Source organism: Ambystoma mexicanum, chromosome 13 (genome assembly GCF_040938575.1).
Source record: "Ambystoma mexicanum isolate Mex_15411 chromosome 13, UKY_AmexF1_1, whole genome shotgun sequence".
NCBI classification, from domain to species: domain Eukaryota; kingdom Metazoa; phylum Chordata; class Amphibia; order Caudata; family Ambystomatidae; genus Ambystoma; species Ambystoma mexicanum.
The window spans coordinates 486,553,965-486,576,745 of NC_090938.1; the positions used below are offsets into that span (position 1 = coordinate 486,553,965).

A 22,781-nucleotide genomic window follows, 5' to 3' on the forward strand; every position below is an offset into this window, starting at 1 on the left:
CTGCATGGGGTGTTGGAGAAGAACAAGTTACTCTATTACCTGGTAACGTTCTTTCGATGGGATGGTCCAACAACGTATTCCATATCTATGAAAGTAATCACCACAGCTGTGCTGCTTCGGAAAATCTTTCGGCGTCTGCGTCCTGCGTCGATGACGTTGATACGCAACCCTTGAGGACCTTCTCTGACGGCCGACGTCACTGGATGTTCTAAGTAGGACGCACAACGCCCCTAGCCTCAGTTGTAGTTTTTTCGCAGAACGTGTGGCACCAGTCTTCTGCCAGTCTGACCACACAAAGCCTTGCGGAAATGTAAACTGCAATCGCATAAGAAATTCTGTAGCGGGGAAGGCAGGGAGGGAGAGATATGGAATACGTCGTCGGACCATCCCATCGAAAGAACGTTACCAGGTAAGAGAGTAAATTGTTCGAGGGGATTGGGTCCTCCAACGAATTCCATATCTATGACAGACTCCCAAAGCAGTACCAACGTAAGGAGGTGGGAAAAATTATTTAGAAGATAGAAATTTAGAATGCCCAATCAAATTGCAGAGTAAAGGACCGCCTTGCCAAAGGCCAGACCGTGCCCACGGATACAATCGAGGGAGTAGTGACGTACAAAAGTATGGACCGAAGCCCAGGTGGCTGCATCACAGATGTTACAAATAGGAAAACCCCTCTGCAGGGCAGTAGAGGCAGCCATACCCCTGGTAGAATGGGCCCGCAAGCCTATCAGAGGGTTCTTACCCACCAAGCAGTAACATTCAGAAAATGCCAGGATAATCCATTCAGACAAAGTCTGCTTAGTAATAGCTTGTCCCAAACGCCTTCCAGCGTAACCAATAAAGAGTTGATTGTCCAATCTGATCCGGGACATGCGTGAAATATAAAAGCTTAAAGCTCTCCTAGGATCCAGCCTATGGAGCCTCTCCTCTTCCTTACCAGGATGCGGAGGAGGATAAAATGCCGGAAGAATAACCTTCTGACTTAAATGAAATTCCGACACCACCTTCAGAAGAAAGGAAGGACGAACTCTAAGGATAACCCTGTCCTTGTGAAACACAGTGAATGGTGGCTTAACCGAAAGTGCCTGTAACTCACTCACTCTGCGAGCGGAAGTGACCGCAACTAAAAATACAGTTTTAAGAGTTAACGGTCTCAAAGGGCAGGAATGCAAAGGCTCAAACGGAGTACCCATTAGAAACTTGAGAACACGGTTCAAATCCCAACTGGGCACCTGCAAAGGTGACAGAGGGAACACATTAGTGAGCCCTTTTAGAAACTGAGAAATTAAAGGAATTTTAAAATAAGAACACTCTTCAGATGAGCGCTTAAATATGGAAAGCGCCGCCAGGGTACCTTTAACGGTACCCACTTGCAGGCCCTTGTGGGCCAAAGAAAGCAAAAAAGACAGAGCCACAGGAATGTCACATGAAAAAGGATCCACATTCTTAACCCTAAACCAGTCGCAGAACCTTCTCCAACGGCAACGGTACAGGGACTTGGTTGCCGGCCGTCTGGCCCAAAAGCAACACCTCCATCACGTCTTCAGGGAGGTCTCAATCCTTATACCTCAACCTTTCAGAAGCCAAGCGTGAAGGTTGAGGGATCTGACCTCTGGATGGAGAACTTGACCCGCCTCCCGTGAGAGCAGATCGTCTCGGTAGGGAAGACGACGTGGAGGGCAGATGCACAAGTCGAGAAGGTCCGGGTTCCACGTCCTCCTGGCCCATGCCGGAGCAATGAGGATCATCCGGGAACCGAACCTCCGTAACCTCCTCAGCACTTGCGGAATGACGGGGACTGGAGGAAACGCATACAGCAGTGGGAAGGACCACTCCACCACGAACGCGTCTCCTAAGGCTCCTCTTGGAGGAAATTCCCGCAAGCAGAACCTTTCGCACTTCCGGTTGACACTGGAGGCGAAGAGATCCACTTGAGGGGTCCCCCAAAGGGCGAAGATCTCCAGGAGAATCTCCTGAGCCAACTCCCACTCGTGAGAGATCACGCTCTGCCTGCTCAGAGCATCCGCCGTCTTGTTTTCTTCTCCGGCCAGATGAACCGACGAGACCGAAATTTCCTGCTGGATTGCCCAGAATCAGAGCTGCATCGCCTCCCTGCACAGAGGAAGTGACCCTGCCCCCCTCTTTTTGTAGAGGTAGTGCATGGCCACTGTGTTGTCCACCAGAATCAGGACATTCTTTCCTTGCAGTCGGCAGAAAAGCCTTCAGGGCAAGCCTGACGGCCCTCAGCTCCAACAGATTGATATGGAGTCTGGACTCCGATGGAGACCAACGACCACTGACTGTCAACTCGTTGGCATGAGCTCCCCATCCCGTGACCTCCGGCTAGGGTAGCCAAAATGGAGCCCCCTTCATCAGATTGCCTTCAACGGCCCACCACAGAAGGTCCTGGGCAACTGAGGGTGGCACCTGAACGGGGTCCGACAACCTGCCGGAGGACTGAGACCACTGGAGCTTGAGTGCCCATTGCAAAGATCTCATCCGCAACCTGGCCTCTGGCAACAGAAGAATGCAGGATGCCATGAGGCCGAGCAATCTCAAGAACTCGAGCGCAGGGAGACTCTGGGCATGATGGAACTTTTGCACCATCTGCTGAATGTGATGAGCCCTCACATGCTCTGATGTACTGGAGCTTCCGAGTTGGTGTCAAGTGGGACTTCGTTAAGTTGAGGGAGAAGCCCAGCTTGTGGAGGGAGTGGCAGGTGACAGACGGATGATCCAGAACTTGCTCGGGAGAGCGCGCCCTGATCAACCAATCGTCCAGGTAGGGGTAGACGTGAATCCCCCCTTTCCTGAGATGCGCAGCCACCACTACCATGAGCTTGGTGAAGACCCTCAGGACGGAGGTCAATTCGAATGGCAGGACCCGAAACTGAAAGTGCGAGTCGCCAACCGCAAACCTCAGGTACTTCTTGTGCTTTGGATGGATCGGCACATGAAAATAAGCGTCCTTGAGGTCGAGAGACACCAACCAGTTCTGAAGTTGAAGTGCCTGGAGGACTTGAGAAAGAGTAACCATCTTGAACTTGTCCTTCCTGCACAAGTCCATGATGGGTCTCAATCCCCCCTTCTTTCTTTGAAATCCAAAAATAAGGGGAATATCATCCCTTGTTCCTCTCTGCTACAGGCACCAGTTCTATGGCGCCCTTCTCCAGCAGGGATTGAATTTCCTTCGCAAGGAGCGGATCCGGACTCTTCAAAGAGAGGTTCCCTGGTGGATTGTCGTGAGGCCTCTGCCGGAAAGGAAGACAGTAGCCGTGGGCTATGATCTCCAAAACCCACACATCTGAAGTAATCGCACGCCATTCAACAAGATGCTGCGCCAGCCTTCCCCCAACCAGCGAACCATGGGACATGGCCTCATGACTGAGCTGAAGCAGCTGCGGTGTTGCCTGAGGGCAAAGAGGCAACAGTCAGAGTGGCCTTGGCACCTCGAGTACCTTGTTTTCCACCTCTGGTACTCCTACGGTGGCCCCTTTGATTAGCAGCTCCTTTCGCTTTACCAAAAGATGAGTAATCACGAAAGGAACCTCCCCTCCATTGCTGTCCCCTAGGATGAAAAGGCGGAAGTTGGCAAACTGCAGCGCCCAACGACTTCGCTGCAGCTTTTGAGGTCTGCAACCTCTGAAGGCTCTCGTCAGCCTTGCTGCCAAAAAGATGGACACCATCAAAGGGCATGTTGACGAGCCGGGCTTGCACATCAGGAGCAAACCCCGACTTTCGCAGCCACGCAAACCTGCGTATTACGGTGCTCGCCGCCATGGACTGGCTGACGCAATCTGCCATGTCCAAACCCAACTGAACGGCCTCACACATGGCATCCTTGCCATCCTGGACCATAGCAAGAAAACCATCCCGTTTGTTCCCTTCGGGAATATGTTCAGCCGCTACGGAAACACAGTTCCACAGAGTGTGCATGAAACGTGACAAGGCACATACAAAGTTGGCAGCCTGAAGAGCCATACCCCCTGAAGAAAACACTTTCTTCAACCAACCATCAAAACGCTTGTCGTCGCTATCAGGAGGGATGGTAGGATACAACGCCTGCTTTGCTGGGGCCGTAGCCGCCTGCACCACCAAACTCTCCGGAGTGGGGTGCTTGGACAAGTAGCAGGGGTGGCTACTGGCTGGGCGGTATTTTTGCGGCAAAGACTTGCCTACTGCCGGGAGACTCTGCGGAGCAGTCCAAGCCGCCACCACCCTCCTCTGTAGAGCCATATGGAACGGCAGTACCGCGTCAGTTGGTGGACCTTGGACGAGATATCCGTGAGGTCATAATGAAGAAAATTCCTTGGGGGAGCAGACCACTCCAAGTACTTGGTGACCCTTGACATAAGGCGCCGGTACGAGGAGTCGGCATGGGTGCCAGGCTCAGGCCTACAAAACTCCACCTCTGCAGAGGTGTCCAGACCAGTGGTGTCATGCAGTGACTGGCGCAGGTCCTCAATCAGACTATGTCCCGAAAGAATCTCATTTTGGCAACGTATCAGGAACCATGCCATCATCAGAGCCCTCATCCACCTCCGAAATGTAATCAAGATGGTGGAAAGTGGGCACAGAATGGGGAACAAAGCCATGCTTGGCCTTGGCCAGAGCCTTTCTAGGGGGTTTCACCGTACACCGGGGCACCCCCATCTAAACAGCCTCGAAAGGCGTCAAGGGCATCGAGTGAATCGGCGTTGACGCTGAACGCGGTGCCGACAGCATCGACGGCGTCGACACAGACCTCGAGGGCGGAGCCCCGAGCGTGTCCTTCGACAGCCTGGGCGCCACAGGCGTCGACATCATCTTCGAAGACCTCACAGGTGCACATGATCTCGAGCGCGTCGAAGACCGGGACCTGGAACGGGCATGACTAGAACAATTCCCCTTGTCCGAGCGGGACCTTTCCCATGAATCGTGCCGACCACCCGAGCCCGAAGGGTACGAGCGGAGTCTCTAGTACGGTCACGCCCGACCCCACTCGTAGGCGCGGACGGACCGGTGCTCTGCGATTCAAGAATCGCCAGCATTTTCATACCGAAGGAAGCCCATTCCTCCCGAGTGTCGCATGCTTGGTGGGATAAATTACCCACCGACGGGCGGAGTCCTCGGATGAGGACGGGCAAGGCGACCAATGACGGCGCTTCTGGGAGTGCCTCGAAGAGGAGTGGCGGGACCCACTCCGGGACCGAGACCCCCTAGACTTACGACGACGATGCGGAGAGTCGCCCCTCGAATCATCTGTCGAAAGCCCAGTGGACCTCGACTTCCGGGGCTTGGACACCTTACCGACCGACAGTTTCTTCTTACGCTCCCGCAAGGTTTTGGACGTAAGCGACTGGCAGTCGACACAATCATCCGTGTCGTGGGCCTCCCCGAAGCACCAGAGGCAGGCGTTGTGTGAGTCCATCACTGACATCTTGGACCCGCAGTCCCCGCATTTCTTGAAGCCCGGACGCGGGGTGGAAGAAGAGGAAGACATCTCGAAAAACCTCTTACAAACAAACAGGTTCGAAGAACCGAAAGAACAAACTCCAAAGATTTGCAGCGCGCCGAGATCTCCGAAGCGAACACGTTCGCAGAAAAAACAGAACTGAGGCTAGGGGCGTCGTGCGTCCTACTTATAACATCCAGTGACATCGGCCGTCGGAGGAGGTCCTTGAGGGCGGCGTATCAACGTCATCGACGCAGGATGCAGGCGGCGAAAGATTTTCCGAAGCAGCACAGCTGTGGTGATTACTGTCATAGATATGGAATATGTCAGAGGATCCAATCCCCTCGAAACTAGGTTTTGGCGAGGGAATTCGACAAGCGATTAAGGCCCTGTACACAGCTCGATCAGCTAGAGTCACCGTAAATGGGCGACTATCACGTATTTTTAACCTCCACAGAGGGACTCGGCAGGGTTGCCCCCTCTCCCCCCGTTGTTTGCGATGAACATGGAGGTACTGGCGGAATACCTTAGAGGTTCCCCCGAGGAATTGGGCATTGATGTGGGTGGCAGAACCTTTAAACTCGGCCTCAACGCGGATGACATTATGTTACACTTGAGGAAGCCGGCCCGATTGGTCACAGCGGCCCTACTGGTGATAGAAAAATTCAGACGGTTCTCAAGTTTCAGGGTAAACATGGGTAAGTCTGATCTTTCCCTTTGCACCAGACCCAGATAGGAACCTGACTGAACTGGCCCCCTTGGGCCTTCACATTCAGACAGAGGGGATGAAATATCTGGGGATAAACATCATTAGACCCAATGAAGACTTGAGCCAAGCAAACTAACCCCCCCCTTTACAAATTATTCACAGAAATGGAAGGATGGGGCAAGGGACAAATATCGTGGATGGGAAGGGTAAATGCGATAAAGATGAATCTTCTTCCCAGGGTGTTATATGTCTTTCAGATGCTTCCATTGGAGGCACTGGAAACCTACATTAGAGAAGCCAAGAAGAAGCATATAATGAGATTCATATGGCAGGGCCGAAGACCCAGAGTAGGATATAAGACCCTCATCCTCCCCAAAGAGAGAGGGGGGTGGCCCTCCCCGACTTGCAGACCTACCATAGAGCAGCTCAACCAAGGGCTCTGGCCCCCCCACTTTAGAAAGGACCCAAACAAACAATGAGTCTACTTGGAGAACTTTCACCTGCACCCAGTCACAGTAGAGGAATGGTTGTGGGTTCCACTGAGAAAGCTCCCAAGGAGGATCAGAGAGCACCCAATTCTTGGGACAATGTAGAAAGTGTTAACGGGGAAGGGGAAGAGAGAGAAGGTGACCACGTGGCCCTCACCGTTGAGTCATATTTGGTCGCCGCCAGTGAGAGAGGAGATTCCGGGCCATGAACATTACCAGTCCTGGTTTGATGCTGGGCTCTGCAGGGTTGGTCAGCTGGTGAAGGAAAACATCTTTATAAGTATCCAGGAACTTGAGGAGGCATTGGGTATTGGCAGACTCTCCCCACTTCTATATCTAAGGCTTAAAGGGGTACTAATGGCAGAGAAATTAAAGCCGTATATATTCAAAGAAAGCTCACCTCAGTGGAGAAGATCCTGGACACCCACATAGACACGAAAGGGCTCATCTCTCTCCTTTATATGGCGCTCCTGACCCGCCTGAGAAGGAGCGATCAGGGGCCTCAGAAGGAAATGGGAGAGAGATCTGGGCTGTGGAATCAAGGAAAACCTATGGGGGCGACTTTGTAGCAGGACATTTAAGACCTCAATCTCATGTCAATATAAGATGCATGCCATAAAACTCCTCCACAGGTGGCAGTAGGACCTGGTCACACTCTAGGATGCTCCCAGAGGTTGTCCCTTTGTGCTGGCACGGATGCGGGGAAAGAGCCAACTACTGGCACATGTGGTGGTCATGCCACAAAGTTCAGGCATATTGGTCAGAGGTGCTGAGTGGCTCAAAGAGGTGGGAGCGAGTTCCTACCCACTGGACCCAGTCTTGCTATTAATTGGGCTAGAGAAAAGGGACGAACACTAGGAAAGGCTGGAGGCTAGAGCCTGTCGGGCTAGAACTTGGAAGAGGGCTCCCCTCCCCACGAGGAGAGAATGGGTGGCGGTGGCCAAGGACATTTACTTCATGGAAAGAATTACGGCAGCAATACAGGGGTCCAGTGTACAGGTAGAGACTGAATGGCTCCAGTTCATAACCCGGCCCTATAACGTCCTCAGCCTAGCACACATGGTCTTTAAGTCGGTGGAGTCTGTCTGTCTGTTACCGACGGTTTGGAGCCCGGTCAGAGCTGCCGACAGAGGAGCATCATGGACAAATGGACGTTGTGCCCTGAGACAATGTTTCGAGGGGGTGAGGTGCTTCTTATGAGATTATTAGGGGCACATCCCACTGCTGTTTATTTTGAAAGTTATCTGTTGTTCCACAAAACCAATAAAATTGAATTAAAAAAAAAAATACATACTAAGTCTGGTTTCAGGCGGTCTTCTCAACAGGTGTGGCTCAGTCAGTATCATCAAAGTTCAGCACAATCAAAAAGAGGTTGTTTGTTAACTCTTCTCTAAAAAGTTCTTGCACTCTGTTCAAACAACACCCAATGTCTTTAGTTCCTGGGGATTCCCTTCCCCAAGCTTCAATCCTTTCAAGTTTCTGACAAAACAAAAATATAACTCAGTGTCTCTCATGCTTCAGGGTTCCCTTGCCCAAACCTAAACCTCTTTATTTCACCAAATAAGTATTCACCTTTTTATTTTTAGACCTCTTAGGGTTCCTTTCCCCAAGCTGAGGCTCTTTCTGTTTCAAACATATGTTCAGTTTAACAACGCAGTTCATCTTAGGCTTCTCAGGGTTACACATTACCCAAGCTTAGGCCCCCTTCAGTTTCAAATACAAAATTCAACTTGTCAAGATGTGCTTTTTACTTTACAGTTCCTCTCAAACACAACTTTCTCCTGGGGTAAAATCAGAGACCTTCGAAAATGCTAGGTTCTTTGCTCCTCCTAAGCATGACAACTCTGACCTTTGGCCCCTCTCTGCATTTCATGCACTTGCTTTTCTTCTATCCTTTCATCTTCAGGTGCGTCCTGCACCCCTTTGTTATCTTCCACTTTGCTATGCACACTTGCACCTTCTTTGTCTTTCACCTTGTCGTGCCCCCGGCACTTTCCTTTAATTCACTTTTTCTTCACTGTACCTCTATTCACATTTACGTCTTTACTTCCGTGCACCCTGGCAACTGTCCTTTTCCTTATTGCGTCTCTTACACACTGATTTCACTCTTTGGTGCTGACTTGCACCTTTCCTTTACTTTTGGGTCACTCGCACCCCTTTTAGCGCCTTTCTCTCGCTTTCCATCCACTTTCCGTTTTCTCTCTTGCTTTTCTCCCTTCCCGAGCCTGGTAGCCACAAGCTCCCGAGTCTCTCCCGCTCACAGACTTCAAACTCACCAGGTAGTGTTGCGCTGGGCCAGTGGTCTCTCTGTGCATATGGGATTGAAGTCAGGGTCTCACCACCTGCCCCCCAGACCTCTTGGGACCGGCACACGTCCCAAGGGAACACAAAGTTTAATGCACACCGCCAACAGTACTCAAGCTGTCTCGCTCTAGCTCCCTGGAGACACAGCTCCTTAGCCACGCTCCAGCCCCTCATGAACAGCGGGCCAGCGTCTCGGCATGCCGCTCTGCTCCGGATCCTCCAGGCTTCTCTCCCTGCAACTCCCTGCTCCTTGGCTTCTTGGTTCCAATCATTATTCACAGCCCGCTTCCTTGATTGTGCAAAACCACACCTTTTATACTTTAAACAGGAGTCAAGTGAAGTTGGGTGTGAGCAGTCCGTGTTAATTGCCTGCCTCTATTAATGGGACAACCTAATGGTAGTAGGTGGCAGTCTTCCTTTTGTTTCTCAAGGTGTTTCTTGTAGGTAATCCTCACTACTCTTGGTTGCCTCCTCTTCTTCCCAGTATTAGTCAGGAATGGGGAGGGAGAATTGAATTGGGATGGACGGTTAATTCTATTTACTATAATATTATGAGGAGATCGACAGCAGGGATGGGAATATTCTCTAGCCTTGTTTTTATTTAATAAGATAACTTCCCCTTTTTTGGAGAGTATTCCATCTCGCTGAAGTGTTATTATACAAGCATGGGCCTTGATAGTATTCTCTGTGGCCTAGATGGGTAACAGATGAATGGATATTAATATTGCGGTCCTGTCTCTGTTGTGCTTGATCTTTCTTCTCACTGATCTCATGTACTTAACTCTTTTCCTCCTCTTATTTGGAACATGAATAATGGGTTTTGAATTTAAAGCAATAAGACCTGGATCAGGGATAAGAGTCAGAATACCACATAAAGTCTACCGCAACTTCTTGCTCCTCTCTGCGTCTCCCCTGGGGTACCCCTGTGTATACAACCCCGGACTCCTCTACCCAGGTGATCCTCCTTCGCTTGTCCACCCACAGGGTTGGGATCCAAAAGCGATGGCCCTCACCAGGCCACCTGAATAGAGGGTTATCTGGGTGTACATGGGAGAATACCCCAAGGTTTCTCACTGTGGAAAGACTGTGGTAAGGGCGCAGATGGCCAGTTGATTGGTTTAGGTGCATTTATATTCTCAAAGGCTTAGGGGTTGAGCCTTTTTCTCAACATAGACCCTTGCTAGCCAACCACCATAATATATTAAGAAGATCCTTTTTATAATTACCAAACAATAGTAAAGTGTGGTAGAAGCTCTGACTGGGTCCAACCTATTTTCCTTAGGGTACTATTACTGTTTAACGTTTATGTAAGAACCAACAATACTAGGAGGAAATCTTACATGTTACACAAATTTGAAGAATTTATGAACTGCTATGATAAGATTGTTAATAATAGGGGAAACACCCACAGGATTGTGGTGGGTGATTTTAACACTCAAATCAAACTTGACAACTTTAGACAATGTGTTCTGGGGAACCCCAGACTTCAGACTGCCCCCTGCCCAAGCGCAAGTACAGCCACACATGTGAAATAGCATCCCTTTCATATATTCAGAGCTTTTGTGGTCGTAATTGATGATTAAAAGGGGTTTGGCCAGCTGCCTCAACATTTAGAAGAGGAAAACAAACCAGTAATATTGATTACATCTTTTTGGCACACTGGAAAAATCGCTGAGGGTGATCCCTTGAGTGGAGAGACGTCATGACCCGATTTGTATCAAACTGGAACCTCAGATTTTTGTAATGTCTAACATACTCAAAGATCTGCCAGCTTTCGATGTTGCTCTAAAACAACAGAAGGCACATCAAATGGATGGATTTCAATTATAGTTTTAACGCTACACTGATATTATCAGAAATGTTACCAGTTTTTGAGACCTGCTTCTCTACAGAAAAGCAGGACCCGACCACTTTAGAGAAGTTCTATTAAACTCTTAAAGACACACTTCACCCGATAGGTACTAAACCGGCTAAGAAGATCATAAGTCTAGCGAAGAAGTGAAACGCGCGGTACGATAAGGAATGCAGAGCAGCACAATCTGCTATTTTGATGGAGCTCAAATCTGCTAAAAATCCCATTAGAACGCAATTGCCCACGCAGCCTATTAAAAGATAATCCAAAACAAAAAGAAGGCATTGGAGCTTGAGAAATGGGAATCCTTAAAAAAGACTTCAGAAAGCAAAGATTCACAAAGCTTTTAGCACCTCATTTTTTTTTAAAAGCCTTTATTTATTCAGCTTGATGACACAAAAGAGTACAGGCAGAGGCCCAACCAGGACAAGCATTGACAAATTACGATTCATATCAATAGGTCACAACATTGTTTTTTGGCACTAGGGTAATAAGTGTGAAAGATACAGCAGGCCAGTAAGAGCCCAGGCCATCAAAGGTTCAAGCCCTGGTGAATGTTGAGGAAAAGGAAGCCAGGGAGGCATCGTCAGAGTCTGTATCAGCAGGTGCCATATAGGAACGAAACTTCAGCCAAATATTCCTGGGCCTTGAATGTGGTTAGACCAGGCCTCTTCTGTGTCCGATGCCCAGGTTACCGCCGTAAGCCACTGCGTATGTGAGGGTGGAACAGGGCGAAGCCAGCATTGTAAACTGCAATGGACAGCCAACAACAGAGTCCAGCCAGCTTTTTGGATTCGCGACCCAGACCAGGGAAGTCATGGAAGAGACACAATGGGGAGGGGGCGATTATACAGTCCAGAATAGCTGCCACGGTAGTACATACCGCTTGCCAGTACTGAGGAAGTTTAGAACAGGACCTGAGCATGTGTATATATGTGGCGTTGTCAGTACCGTACTTGGGACATCTGGGGGAATGGTCCCTTGACATGTAGTGTAACCGAATCAGAGTAAGATGGTACCTTTGTGGGACTTTGAACTGGATCAATTTAAAACAGGAGTTAAAGGACACATTATGAGTGCGCGCACACATTTGTTTCCAGCGGTCGTCGGAAATTTCTGTCTCCAAGTCCTCTGCCCACTTGCGTTTCAGTTTGTAAAAGGGGGGAGGGGCGTTCTGGTTTGTAATAGGGCATATGGTCGGGATACCTTTCCTCTAAAGGAGTTGAAGTCGCATAATTCCGCGACAACTGGGTCGTCGGGGGGGAGGCGGGTGGGGGGAGCGAGTCAGGGTATCTGATTTTGAGAGCTTTCCAGAGGGATGAATATTGGAGCCACGAGGATGGCTTTTGTCTAAGAGCGGGTGGTAGATCCCACCACTCAGTAAAGTTACCATTTTCAAAGGTGTTGCGGATTGATTAGTAGCCCAATGCAACCCAATGGCGTATGATAGGTAATGGTAGGCATGGGACCCCAGGGAGGAAGTTCCTTAGAGGCAAGTTGCCGTGATAGAGAGGTGCTAACAACAGGGTCCAGCGACTCTAACATGGCCGGCAGGGGAGACAGGATTAACGAATGAACATCCCGGTCACTGACTGCCATCCTCTCAAGTCTGACATGGGGAGGAGGGTCCTGTGTGTTGAACCAGTAAGAGGCGAAATGAGCCTGCGCCACTAGCCAGTATTTGAGAAAATCAGGGGCATTGAATCCTCGACTCTCCATGGGAGTGGTCAAAGTTACAAGTTTTAATCGAACCGTCGCAGAGTGCCACAGAAAGGTATTATTAATGGTACAAGTTAGCACTTGGAAGAAACCATCTCCTGGCCATAGGGTTAAGTTGATGAACTTGTATAACAGTTGTGGGAGTACCACCATCTTTAGGATCCCGATCCGGCCAGCCAAGGAGATTTGGAGTCTAGTCAAGCTAGAGTCCTTTTCAGTGAGTTTCGTAAGGTATTTCTGGTAATTCTCCTCAAACAATGTCACAGGGCAGCAAGTAACTTCTATACTGAGGTAAGTGAAGTTGGACTTAGACCAAGTGAACCCCATAAGATCAGGAGGGGGAAGCGTGTTGTCAGTGAGCGGGAACAGTGTAAATTTGGAGCAGTTTACCTTGAGCCCAAAGATGTGCCCAAAATGGGCAACATCCTCCAGTATCGGGGCAAGGTTAACAGAAGGGGAATGGATATAGAGCAGGGTGTCGTCGGCATATAAAGAAATAATATCGGCTTGACCCGCTGTTTGCAGCCCCCTGCATGCATGGCACTGGTGTATCTTGTCGGCAAACGGTTCCATGGCTATAGCACAAATTAAGGGAGAGAATGGGCAGCCCTGCCTCGTGCCTCTAGCAGCTCGGAATAGGGGGGAGCATTTGTCCTCGGTACGGACCCTGGCCAACGGGCTCGAATAGAGTAATCAAACCCAGGAACAAAACCCGCTGCAGATACCTCCACAACACTGAGTTGAAGGCCTTCTGCATGTCCAATGCTGCAGCAACTGCTTGCACGTTCGGGCTGATTCTACTGATAATATTAAATAGATGCCTCAAGTTCAGGGAAGAGGACCGTCCCGGAATAAATCCTGCTTGATCGGGATGGATGATATGTGGCATGTAGGGGGCTAAGCGTGAGGCTAATAATTTTGCAAACATTTTTACGTCGCAATTCATTAATGATAGGCAGCGATATGATCCGCATTGGGTAGGCAGTTTGCCAGGTTTGAGAAGGACTGTTATTATAGCTTTTCGGAGAGAAGGAGGGAAAATAACCACTTCGCAGGCCTCATCCCAAAGAGCCATCAGGTGAGGAATTAGGAGCGGCTTGAAGCGTTTATAAAATTCTACTGGAAGGCCATCCAAGCCCAGGGACTTGCCGGATGACAGCGAGTCTATAGCCTCTAGGAATTCCTCTGTAGTGAACTGCCTCTCCAGGGAGCTATTAGTCTCATAGTAGGGGACCGAAAGGGGAAGGCTGTCTAGGAAGGTGTCAATCTCGGCAGTAGGGGCGCTCTCGTCCTCCGAGTAGAGGGCTTCGTAGAAAGCCAAGAACTCAGTGTTGATATCCTGCGGGAGTGTGGTTAGGGTACCATCATTTCTCTCAATGGCCAGGATGTTGGGGGAACCAAACTTGTGGCGGATGAGTCTGGCTAAAACACGACCCGGTCTCTCGCCATCCCCGTATTTTCTCGCGAGATGGGGTTTATCAAGAAATTTCACCTCACGCTCTGCATGGGATCGGAACACGTCCAGTTCCAGACCAAGAGATGCTAGGATCTCAGGAAATTGAAGAAGAGCGTATTGAGACTCGAGGGACGCAAGGACTGCCTCGCTTTTCCAGATATCCTCCCGGATCGCTCTCAGCATGCCGCTTTCCTTTGAGATGGCGATGCCTCTAATGTAGACTTTAAATGTTTCCCACAGAGTAGAGTGCGTGAGGACCGAGTTAGTATTGATCGCGAAGAAGTCTTCGATGGCAATCTGAGGCAAAGGCTGTATCGAGCAGGGAATACAGTTTCCTTTTCCACCCCTGGGTTCTTTCGTAGTCAGGGCCCCAACAAAGAGAGACAGTCACAGGGGAGTGGTCAGATAGGGTTCTAGGAAGGATTGATTGGAGTGAGATGTTTCTAATCGGTATATCCGATATCAACCATCTATCAATTCTGGAATGGGAGTCATGGACTGAAGAATAGAAGGAGTATGTTCGGGACTCGGGGTTTAGCAGTCGCCAAGCGTCCACGATGGCCAACCGGGGGAAGGGATATCAGAATGGCATAGGCTGCTCTAGAAAGTTGGCGGTGTCTGGAACCCGATCTGTCAGGGTCTGTGTTTAGTATTGTGTTGAAGTTACCCCCCAATAGTATCGGTACCATAGGGAAACTGGCTAGTAGAGAGGCTAATTGATGGTAAAATTCGGGGTCATCGATATTAGGGCCATAAATGTTCAACACCCATTCTTTGTTTTGCAGATCGCCATGGAGCAATACGCATCTACCCAGTGGGTCCGTTTGTGAATATTTACAGTTGAATTTGAGGCTTTTGTGGATCAGGGACATCATCCCAGCTTTGGGTAGAATAGTTGGTATATCATCTTTGGGAACCCCACCCTTTGGAGAATCTTTCACAGGGTTTCAGCACATGCATGTGTTTCTTGAAGAAGCAGGATTTTCACTCCATGGCGCTCAGCCTGTAATTGCAACTGCTGCCTTTTTTTATGGTTACCCAGCCCCCGTACGTTCCGGCTCATGAACGTTACATTATCATAGCCATTTAGAGTAGGAGCACTGGACAGACTGTGCATTTCGGCTGGGTAGTAATCTAGGGCCTTGTACCCAGGACATGTAAGCAAGAGTTTGACCGACCTGGCATCGTCCCGCACTCTGCTCTCATTGTGAACATCAAGCCTTTTTTAACCTAACACCCGTCCCAACCCACCCGCACCAACATCCCTCCCCCAATCAGAGGAATGACAACCCCATAACAGATAACCAAATCCAAACCAATGGCATCAACGCCTGGGGGCCTGTGTGCTGGCCTGGCGGCGATGCTCCGGACTGGAGGCACAATAAGGATAGATAATATGCATTGGAAGCATTAACGTAAGGAATACATAGACACGTGTGGCGCAGAGGTAAGAACATCCTAAGGCAGAATGAGCTGTACTTGCATAACTGACGGATAGGTCCCCTACCCTCATGGGACAGGGTAACCCCCCCCACCCCCCCACCTAATACATGTGGCAACATGGTGATGTGGCCATTAACAGTTAACCAGGAAAGTGCTCATCTATGAATCTGGATGCCTCCTCCGGGATCGTGAAAAAGAAAACCTTTTAGCACCTCATTTCTGAGATACTTTACAGAAATGTAGCAAATAGTCACGAAATTCAGACATCTAGTACTAAGAACAGCTGGGCTTAGCCAATTTAGTGATTTATATAGATACAAACCTGAGAATGAAACAATTCATATAGCTAAACAGCAATACCAATGGAACCTGTCGAAAATTCCAGAGGCAGAATTAGAAAAGGCAATAAAAATAAAATTCACAAAAAAAGGGTAAAGCTCCTGATCCAGACAGAATTCCCATTGACCTTGTAAAAGGGGAACCTCAGGTATGGATCCCCTCTTCAATTCATTTTTCAATAGCTTGTATGCGGCCAACTATGTTCAATCTAGTTGGCAAATGGCCCAAATTGTTCCCAGCCACAAAAAAGGTGATCGACAACTTCCAGGAAACTACAGGTCATTAGCCTAGTAGACAATGTATCGAAGGTTTATGGTAAGATTTGTTTTAATCACCTTGAGAACTGGTGCTGCAAAAGAACATGGTTACAGATCTCCAGGCATGTTTCAAACAGTGAGCGGGCACAATCGATCAGGCCTTCTGTCTCTTTCTAATAAATATGTGATTTTATGGTACATTATAAAACTGTTTGACTCTGTCAACCGAAGTGTATTGTGGGGAATGTTAATTTAAAAATTCCAGGAGATATTCTTAATCGCATTCAGTGGCTTTATAAAACAAATACAACAGTGGTTGTATTTGGGCAGGATGGAGAGAGAACAGACTTTTCCCGTGACTAGTGGGATGCGCAATGGGTGTGTCTTTGCCAGCCCCTACACTTTTGCATCTACATCAATGACGTAGCTCTCAAAAATGTTGAGTACAGATGTAGATGCTCCACAGATAGTCAAAAGAAAGGTTGGCATCCCGCTATATGCAGATGATGCCATTCAAATTTCCAAGACAAAGGTTGGCTTATAGAAGCAGGCGGATATTGTTTTAAAATTCTGCAAAGAAAGGAAAGGAATGTTTCAATATAGCAAGGAGAATTGGATCAGGTGGTAACAGCCCAAGGTATAGGCCTGAGCGCAGCAAGAGCCTTAACAATGCGCCTCAGCACTGTAACCACCCAATCCGGCACATAGTGGGGAAGGGGAGTGGGAAGGGATCAGAGACCCAATGGGAATGGAGGTGAGGGTGGGGTGGGGGATGGGAGATGGCGGGGCAGGTAAGCAGCAATCAGTTTGCCTGGAATGCAGCTGAGATTTTGGGAGTCAGCCCATGATCCGGGCAACCTGATTGGTTGGCTCCCCCGCCCGGGTGCTAATAAACCATTCAAAACGATGGTTATGATCAGTCATCCTTCCTGCAAGTGTAGGACGAACATTAAAATTGAGTGAGTTACTGCAGGAAGTAAGCCGGTACAATTACCTGAGGATAAGATTTCAAAATGACATAAATTGGCCCCACAGTGTAAGAAAAAACAGCCTTCTGGTGGCCTTTGCACTTTGAACTGCCATTTGGGAAATCGATCACCATTAACAGTGCTAGAAGTTTATAAGGCTCAAGCAGTGTTATCAGCCATAGATGTCACCGAACATTGGAGTACAGAAGGACGGGGTCCTTTAATAACAGTGGAAAACCAATTTGTGGAACAGGTCTTTAGCTTGCCCTCTAGAAACACTTACATCGCGCTGTTCATGGAAGCTAGGATGAAAGCTCTAAAGTTTGCAGCCCCATGTAAACTCCTTTTTACTGGTTGCACCAACACAAACCAGACCAATTGAAGCATTTCAAAGATGTTATGGGAAAAATACTTTCTCTGAGGGGCAAATCATGGAAATAGTTCTGACATATAGTCAACCTGCTGAGTAAAATAGTTTTTTGCTTTTAATCAATAAGGATGTAAAATTCACTGAGGAAATTCTTAGGGGTGTCAAGTATAGGCTTGGCACCTTGCATTTAGAGATAAAAATGTTAGAATCAACAAACCAAACAAGGTTTCCCAGGTATATTATATTCAAAACTGACCCAGGACCAGAATACTACTTGAATGATACATTCCCAATTAATAATAGAGCACTGTGTTTAAAGTTAAGATTAAATGTGTTTCCAGTAGCAGAATTATCTCATAGATGGCCTGATAAATCTACATGCTGACCCTTTTGTCCCTCCCTGGTAGAATGTGTAATTCACTTCCTTTTGGACTGTCCAAAGTACTTGCGCTTACATAGCAGATGGCTGTTTACGATTCTATATAAATATCAGGCGAGTTCAACCCAGTATGCAAACTTGCAATGCAAAATGACATGCCATGATGAAGTTGCATTGCAGTACCAAGCTATCTAGCCAAGGCCCGCAGGATCAGAACAAAATCAACCTCTGAATAATCGTAAGCAATGACAGATTAGATGGTTGCCTTTGTATGTGGTTTTATTGATCGTAATAGTGTTAACCTATAACATGAATAATTTTGTAAATTTAAAAGGTATGGGTGGTACTTCTGTGATGAATTGTATCCTACGTACCACAACAGTTAAGGTAGATATATTTGCGTACATTCGAAATCAAAGCAATGAACTTTTTTTTAATCCCATGACAATTTATTATGAGATCATAGATTCATTTCAAAATGCTTATTTGTGTAAGTAATTACAAAAAGAGGCTAACCTAAACTAAAAACAGTATCTTGTCGAAAACCAAAACGTCAGGATGGGTTTTTTCCTTAGGCATAATTGATCCTCTTTGCCTCTGGGAGGCCCCATACAATATCCTTCTTCCTGGCTATCTGTAACGCTCACCTGACTCCCACGGAGGCGCTGGCCTGGTTCGCGCTGCTGTGACCTCTTCTAAGGTGATGCGCAGGGTTCTGAAGACGGACTGGACCGGGCCCCCAAATCTGGCTTGTCTGGCTTGCAGAAGTATCCTTTTGTAGGCGAAAATAGGGGATTAACTGTCTGCGGGGTAATGCAATCAGCCTCCCACTTTCCCCTCTCACCCTCCTCGAAACCCTTCTGTGATTCCTCGTAGCGTCTCACCTTAGGGTCTGGAAGGACGAGCTCTCCATCCTGCTTCTGATGCAGGGGCGCGTTGGTATCCAGTTACTTCATTGGATTTTCGGATTGGTGAGAACCAAACTTGCGTGGCTTCCAGGTAAGTTTTTTGATAAGAGGTTCCCCTTGTGTCCATGCATTAATGTACTAATGCTAGTGTCTTTTTCCCCATAGGGGCCGGGGTACGGAATGCCGGGGAACAGGCACCGACCCGAGATGAGAGGTGAAATCCTTGTAGAAATCAGGTAAGTCTTTAATGAGCGTTTTTTGGTAATGTCATTTCATTCGCTCATTAACGATGATGTCTTTTTTTCCCCCTTAGGGGCCGGGGTCCGGAAATGCCAGGATACGGCGCGGACCCGAAATGAAGAGGGAATGAATCAACAGGTAAGTCTTAACATGGAGATTTAGCTTTCCTTATTCCCTTCTCTCTCTCACCTTTTGTTCTGGTCTTTTTCTCCCTAGGCGCTGGGGCGTGACTGCGAATCCGGATGATCGCTGCTGAACATGGAGGCGCCCTGTAAAGGTGAGTGGAATGCGGCGCTGCAGCGATCGACGCGATGAGCTTTTAAATAAAGTCTTCCTTTTCAGGATTGTGGGCGAGATGTCTCCAGGATGCGGATTTAGCAGGTAAGGACTTTTCCTTCTTCTGTTCTCTTCTTCTCTTCCTTTGCAGGTGATCCAGGATGCTGGCAGGCGTGGCAGAAGTCAGGATGCAGGAGCAGACACGGTGAGCGTCCAGCTGCTACATGCAGAACAACGCGAAGCACGTGTGGCTGTTCGGGTGGGGTTTAAATAGCCTTGGAAGAAGTTCCAGGTATGTATCCTTCCTCCCTCCAATCAGGTATGTATCCTTCCCTGACCACGCCCGGATGGTAAATTAGTCCCACAGGTAAAGTAGTTCCTTTCAGGCCTCAAGGAGGCCGGGATCCTGCAGCATGGTCTGCATCAGGTAAGTGCACCCAAGCACTTCCATAATAAGCCTGGCGCCTATGGCGCCAGGACTGATGTCTTTTATGAGCCTGGCGCCATAGGCACCAGGACACTCTCCAAAGGGCCCCTATATGGGTTTGCTGGGTCCTTCCTTGGGGACTGGATGTCCGCTTTCGGGGACGCAGGGCTTGAACCGGCTCCCCGAGAGCGGGCATCATGACTCTATCCCAGCCTCTCGAATGTCCATCCCTGTCCTTAAGGAATTGCATCATTGCTTTTCAGTTCCTTAGGCATTGCAGGCTCTAGCATTTAAAGTAAAGGACCCTCTTTCAGTATATGGCCTAGTTGCTGGCTTTCCAGGGCCCTTGCCCCCCTAAAATGCACTCTACAGCATAGCCTCGCCAGCAGATGGATCAGCAGTGCAAGTAGGGAGGTAGAGGTATCCTTTCAGGCCTTTCATAACTGGGGCACACCTGCTTCTTCCCCCTTTCACCTCCAATCTCAACATAACTTTCTGACTGTTTCTTCCACCACCTAATGGTCCTGCCTAGAGCAGCTGCGCCCTACTGGATCCTTCCTGCTCTGGCTGACTACAGAGCTCTCCTACTTCCCACCACCAGTTCTCCTTGTGTTACTAGTTCCTGCTCCTCTATACCCCCTTCCCCTGCTGATGTTTTCACCACCACCTCCTGCTGCCTCCTCTAATTGCTACTGTCTCCTCCCACTGCTCTATGCCTCCTTAAGCTCTTCTTACTGCCCTCACCTCTTTAATCTACATTGACTTGCTAATGTGTTCCCTCATCATCTTCTATACCACCTCCTGATTTTACCACCTCCTCTTTCACTCACGCAGATTTCACCACTTTCCCCTACTCTCCACCACCTCTCCAAACACTGTCTCTCCAGTCTCCACTTTATCCAAAACTCTTCAATCTTCTCCTGCTCATACAGCCCTCACTAAATGACTAGGGTCTATGGGTTTTATAGTGTTCCCCCCCCAACCCGCTTGGCCTGGGTGTGTGTGACTGTCATGTAACTGGGGGAATTGGATTGGTTGCTGCTCCTAGGGCATCTGGTCCCATTTTTGGGTTTAGGGGGCTGGACCAAGCCTTCCTATTGCCTGTCTGCAATTTTGGATGTCACTCTTCCCTTCCATTCCCTTTCTTGTGCTGTGTGTTATTGATCCACGGCTCGTTTCTTTAGCATGGGAACTGTATGCAGGACAAACTATTGGTAAGCATTTTAAACCATCTAATTGTGCAAAGAGCACTGGGTCGCAGGGGGTTCGCAATATTGTACAGATCATCTAGCTAATTGTGATTTTGTACTCACAACAAAACCTCACAAAATTGCCCATATTTAAATGTTCTGCAAAATGTTGGAAATGCTCACCAGCACCACCCCCTCTAACCTGCTGGGGAGGTTCAAGATCCCCAGATCTGTCCATCGTGTATTCCCAGGATTGTCCCATGCCTTTTGACAGGGACCGATGGAGAATGACCAGTGATCCTCTCTATACTGCCCCTAGGCGCATTATTCGATGGCTCAGGTAGGAACCCAGAGTTACGCTCACCTGGTATCCACGGGGGCGCCACACGATACTGGATGGAGGTCTATGCGCTATCCCGGACCCCTCTGCTTGGTTATGTGCCAGACGTTGGGTAGCGCCTATAACAGGAGAATGGAGGGTTAAGATACTGGTTCTGTGATGGGTGGACTCCCACCTCCCTTTGGTCCAAATCCCCTCCTTTGGGGTTACTGCTCACCTTAGGTTTTTGTGCGTTGAACTCTAGTTGCTTCACTGGTCCGTGTGCCCTTATGTCGGGTCCAGACCGGCTGAGACTCTGACTCTGCTTGCTGTCTTCCAGGTGAGTTATGTCTTTTCTGTCTTTATTCTGTCTCTCTTTCCCTCTGTTTTCTCTGTCTTCTCTGCGTCTTGCTCCACTACGCTGTTTCCTAACAATGTCTCTTTTTGTTTTCACAGGGATGGTTTCGATCTTGGAGTTGCCACGCCGATGGCAAAGACCACAGTGAGTTATTGATGAGCGGACTGCTGCGCTGTTTATTGGTGTTAATTGCTAACCTGTGTTTTCTTCTCTTCTTTGTACAGGTTGCAGTAATGTTCCAGAGCGATGAGCGATCGAAGCGCTTCTTGCCCAGGTAAGTGATTTGTTAATGCTGACCTTGGTCCTCCTTTGCAAGTTACGGTGAAACCCGGAGATGGGCGAGGTAAGCGAAGCGCAGGATGGATTCAAGACCGGTGAGCGTTACGCTGCAGGAGTGCAGGATAACTCGAAGCGTGTTCTGCTGTTTGGGTGTGGTTTAAATATTCCAGGTAAAGTAGTTCCAGGCCAAGTAGTTCCAGGCCCAGCCACAACCAAAACACTACACCGCACGGCTTGGTTCTAAAGAACTGAGCTGTGTAATAGGCCTCCATGTTGGCTTAAGGTCCAAAACTGGGATTGCTTTATTCCTGATAATGAGCCTGGCACCAAAGGCGCAAGGACTGACTCCATGTATGTTTCTGATGGAGTTTTAAGGCCCTTGAGGCCAGTGTGAAGGGCTTTAGCCCCACTGCTGCCAGGGGGATGTTATACCTGAGGGGGTCAGGGCCATGGATCGTGACACCCAGCCCCCAGAGTCTCATCAGTCCTCAGAACCAAGAAGAGAACCTTGCCATAGCAGATAGCACCCTTTTAAAAGTAGTAATCATAATAACACCTTTGTTCATAAGAGATGTTTGTGAATCAGTCAATTTAATGAGGAACCTGTAAATGATCTTCTGATAATGGCTCTACTGTATTCATGTATAACAATAAATGGTTGTTTATGCAACACTTTCAATGAAATAGCTAAAAGTGCTATTTAAACAGCTAGTAATAGAAGATTAATGGCTTTGAAATCAAGTTTGTCTATGTATGAGGAATTTGACACTTTCGAACAATATGTTCACGAAAAAAACCTCAAAAAGCACCATTGTATGGTCACAGCAATTGGTTGTGGAAAGAGATTCAAAGACAAGGGCCTAATCACTTGCTCAAGAAGGCTACTCCTTATTTGGCCCGTTAACCTACAAGATTGGTACATATCAGCCAAAAACTGTGCCAAAGTCTGATTGTGCGGTTATGAAGATTCACCCCAATGCAAAGTAATTCCCAACAAAAAGTAAAATTGGCACCTTCAATTTTGCACTATTTATTTTTTTATTTGTAGAGCGCTGATGCGAGA

At 48.4% G+C, this 22,781-nt stretch overlaps 1 protein-coding gene across 4 annotated transcripts in view; it reads right to left on the reverse strand.

Moving 5' to 3' along the window:
* Positions 1-22,781, reverse strand: part of TANC2 (tetratricopeptide repeat, ankyrin repeat and coiled-coil containing 2) — a 3,436,361-nt gene that overhangs the window by 2,783,555 nt on the left and 630,025 nt on the right. The window lies entirely within an intron of this gene.